The 4,793-nt window shown below is 39.5% G+C and overlaps 1 pseudogene; it reads right to left on the minus strand.

Moving 5' to 3' along the window:
• Positions 1 to 215: 215 nt before the first annotated feature.
• LOC127199032 (ubiquitin-conjugating enzyme E2 variant 1-like) lies at positions 216 to 665 on the minus strand (annotated as a pseudogene).
• Positions 666 to 4,793: the final 4,128 nt, after the last annotated feature.

Below are 4,793 nucleotides of genomic sequence, written 5' to 3' on the forward strand. Positions count from 1 at the left end.
AGCTGTCGTGGGAGGGCGGGGTGGGCAAAGGCAGATCCAGGCCAGGTGGCCGCAGCCTGTCTGTTCACAGTAGCATTAGCTGTGCTCACTGCTCCCAGAGGAAATCGATTTCAACACATCTTCTTGATCTCAAAACTTCAAGCAGGCAGAGAGAGGTTGCACTCAATAGGAGATGTTACACAGCACAATTTAGGTATTTCAAACGGATTAAGAAATTAGTGCCTCAGGATGACGTCTGAGTAGAGCTTCCTGTCCAGTACTTCGAGGTCTACAGATGTACGTAGAAAATTCACTACTGTGAAAAATGACGACTTAGGTTGGATGGGGGAGGGGACAGGGTTAATCGCTGTAACACTTTCCTCTGGTGGCTGTGGCAGCTTCATGTTTTCTTTTCACATCATCAAGCAGTGAAGCTCCTGCCACATGACTTTGAAGCTGTGGGAATTCTGCCACTTCGCCAGCGCTGCTGTTGCTCTTGGATCCACCGCTCCTTTCGAACTACTCATGCCACTCCAATTGACCTTTGTGACAAATCTCACAGATGGGGGGGGGGGGCGGTGCTTCTGCATATGTAGGCCCACATTCTATTTTAAGGCTGTATATTTGGTTTCGTAAATTGCTCTTAGAGGCCCAATTATGAACCCTGTCCATCTCTTAAGCATCATGTCTTCGTCATCCTCTAGACCCGAGCTAACTGTGCCATCGCCTACTCCTTTCCAACAGTCAAAAATTTCAGAGGACTTTTACTCCAGAGCCTGTTGGCTGCCATCTTGCGTCACTGTGCCTCCAACTTTTAAATCTCTAATAGGGAACATTGAAATACGAGAAAGTTTGAGTGGAGAAGGTGTTTGAAATCAAGAAACTATTTGGAGCTGGGAACCTAAGGCATCTTGGATTAAGGATGGATTAGAGGTTTTCTATTACATCATCCCAGATAATCTGGGATCTGTTTTTCAAAGTTTCTTGCCCTTAAAAGTTCCATGTGGATCATAAGATTTGTGTTCAGATATGGAGGCAGAGTTCAAACAGTAGTAATATTCCTTTCAGATTCCAAAAGGATAGTACAGGGGGAGATAATCACAGTGCTGTGTGTATTCACTCACATTTTCGGCTCAGCTTGTTTGTGTGAATTAGTAGGTAGAAGTTTGTAATTTAAGTATATGGAAGTAGGAACATCTTTTTCACTGAATACTTTTGTACTTGACGGATGTGTATTAGGAATGAAACATACTGGAAAGAAAGTGGAGGTTCCAGCTATTGATAAAAACAAAACCTTCACCAGAGAGAATAACAAGTAGACTTGCACAAAGTTCTCACTGTTCCTGAATCCTGTCAGATGCTGGCTGCTCCTCTAAGAGGCTACAGACCATGATCAGTTCTAGTTTTGATGGGTCTGTTAAAAATAGCCCTTAGCTAGACACATGCCATCCATCAGAAATAAGTGGATCACTCAGCACCTTCTTCTTGTGCCCTGCCTTCTCTTCTCTGGGTGCTTTTCCAGATACTGATGGGTCTTTGGCCCTTGCTTGTAGGTATAATACAGATCTATGCCCAGAAAACAAGGTAATGATCACAGGAACACGATATGGAAGCCAAGCATATATTTATCATTTCAGGATTGTGCTTCTATTACTAAAAATAGATGAGTTGCATTGAGGAGTGCCAAGCTCTTAAAGAACACATCCCAAATCTTATCTCAGTTAATCCTGGCAACAGTAGAACAAGACAAGGTGAAACTGTGTTATTCCATTCTTCTTTAGTTAAATAAATTTAACTATAAAGATATTAGGCAAATTCAACCAAATAGCAGAATAATATTCTGTGCTATGCTTCCTGCCTCTAATTTCTGACATCATGTCCTGCATGAAATTTGTTCTATGTGCTAAAGAGAAACCCAGAGAATTCTTCTTTCTTAGAAACTTCTGGTGTCTGTTACTGGGCGCTTTGAAACTGGTCTATGCTGTTGCTCCTAAATACTTTGAAATCTTAAAAGAAAGAGGAGAACTCACAGTAACTCTTGTGATATTTCAAAGGAAGTGAAAAGATTTTGCTTCTAAATAGAAGCAACAGATATATCTTTAGAAAAGAAATCCCTTTATTCTAGAAAAAAAAATCACTTGAGTGTGCTGTAAAACTGGAAAGAAAAAGTAGATTCTCATATCAGAAAAGCTATTTTAGACTCTTCACTGTAAGAGGCAAAAATGGCTTTGTATAAGAACAGGAAGTATAGTTGCTGTGGAACATCTCAGCAGACTACCATTGAAGCTTGTAGCTCTGTTTAAAAGAATGAAGTGTGGCTGTTCTAGAAAACTACAGCCCATTCTGCAGAGAATTCTAAGTGCTTGAGAAATTAGAAGTTGGATGCCAAAAGACAAAGAATGGTTTTCCCGAGAGTCCTTCAGAGACCCTGAGAGTTTTGTGTCTCTGATGATCTTGTTGGGACAAAAGAGGAGTAATATATGTGTTGGAAGGCCAAAGAACTCCATTCCAGCAGTAGTGCAGAACTACAGAAGCATGTACGGGCTGAAATACCAGGCCATTTTAAAGAAAGAGGCAGAGGAAGAAACTAAGAGTTTGTAGGGTCTCCTCCAAGAAGCAACTAGAAGCAGCCACCAACTACTGCCTTGCTCAGTGTGCTACGTGTATCAGAATTGCATCCATGGGAGCAGCCCGGATGGTACTTTCCATATGAGACTTGGGCATAATGGCAACAGTGAGCAGGAGAGTGGCTAGCCAGGCTAGTAGTGTGATCACTTTAGATAGAATATGAGCAGTTAGACACAGAGAAATTGGTTGTCTTAGTGAGTTCAGTAAAGCATTAGAAAGGAATAAAATGGATACAAAGAAGAAACAGAGAAGTCAAAATATCCCGATCTATAATTAACATGCTTCTGTACTTCTAAAGATTATCTAGAAGACTCTTGGATATTTTTTTTTTTTTTTTAGATTCTTAGGTTTTTATAAACATTTTAAGTGCCAGGAAACAAAATCCACACATAACAAAATATCAATAGCTTTGCTATTTAACAATAGGATTGCTCTAGATGATAGAAACTCCTTCCATGTTCATGGACTGGCAGAATTGATATTGTAGAAATGTTGATTGGGACTTTGCTCTGAGGTCACCATTCCTTATATTCCATTTGTGATCAGGCCTTTCTTTAAAGGTTGTTATCTCCCTGAGCACTGGAGTTAGCTCCATGACGCTCCCTAGTGTTCATTTTCTCCTCACTGTACATATTGCATTTTCCCTGGCTTAGCTGGTTTCTTTTCATTACAGATCTTCATAAATGGTGCCACTAATAGCAAAGAAACACAGTCAATATTAGGATGTCTGGAAATCTTCACTGTCAATGCCACCAATCCAAAAACTCTTCAGTAATCCTCAGGCGAATTTGTTTTCTTGGACAAAGGCAGAACACCCACATTATTCACCAAAATATCACAAGAATCATCTCTTACTAATGTTCTTCTCCTCTGGTACCTCTTAAGCTCAGACCCCACAGATCAGCATCACCCTCAATTCCACTGTCTTGCATGTTCCAACTAGGATGGCCCACTAAACCTGCTTAAAGTGTCCAATCTTTTTCCTAACCCAAAGTCCACATTATGCTAACATGCATCATAGTCGGGCTATCAAAGCAACACCCTACACCCTGGTTTCAACTTCTGTCTACTGCTGTGAAGAGACACAATGAACACAGCAACTCTTATCAAAGAAAACATTTATTTGGGGCTGTCTTACAACTGTAAGGCAGAGGCTTAGTCCATTATCAGCATGGTGGGAAACACAGTGTCATACAGGCAGACATGGTGCTGGAGGAGCTTAATGTTCTGCATTTTGATCCATAGGCAGCAGGAAGGAAAGAGAAACACTGGGTCTGGCTACAGGGCAGTAAGACAGATTTAGCCCTGAAACAACTTTTTGAGATAGGGTGGATGGCTACGGGGCTCCCTTTTTCTAAGAATAAGGGGACAGGGAGAAGGGAGAGAGAGAAGGTGGGACAGGGAAGTGAGGAAGGATGGAGCTACAGCCAGGATGTAAAGTGAATAAATACGTAAAAAAGTGAAAAAAAAGATAAAGGGAAAGGCAAGAACATTTTTTAAATAGAGCTGCAGTAGCAGGAAATAACCCTAAGAATTTACAGATGTGGTTAAGCAAAAGTAAAAAGCTTTTGTACAGAAAACAAAATAATTAGGTTAATGGGGACAACCCAAAGAATGAAAAGAATCTCTAACAGCTATATTACAGGTGATTAACATCTGCCTACATAAAGAACTATAAAAACTTAACATCAAATCAAAAATCAGTCAATAAATGGGTCATTGAAAATTAATAGTTACTGGAAAAAGCACAGGTGGCCAAAAATATTAGAAAACCAATTCAACATCTTTAATCACCAGGAAATTTCAAATTAATACAAATTTCTGATTCCATTTCATCCAGGGAGAAATGATAAACACCAAGAAAATAAACGAATGTTGGGAAGGATGTGCAGAAAAAAAAAAAAAAGAACAAGTTTTTAGTTGCTACGGGCATTATAAGCCAATGAAAGCATTATACAATCCTGTGAGCAGTTTTCTCTAAAAGCTAAAAATAACTACTTGGCGACCCATTGTATTAGTACTGAAAGTATACATTTACTATGCAGACATTTGCATATACATCTTTAGGGATTCTCTATTTATAATAGCTAAAGTTCGGTACCCTATCTTACGTCTAGGTCTCTATGATTTAAATAACAAAAAGTTAAAAATATCTTACATGTACAAAATGTGATTTTATTAAGCAG

This window comes from Acomys russatus, chromosome 15, assembly GCF_903995435.1.
Source record: "Acomys russatus chromosome 15, mAcoRus1.1, whole genome shotgun sequence".
Lineage (NCBI taxonomy): Eukaryota > Metazoa > Chordata > Mammalia > Rodentia > Muridae > Acomys > Acomys russatus.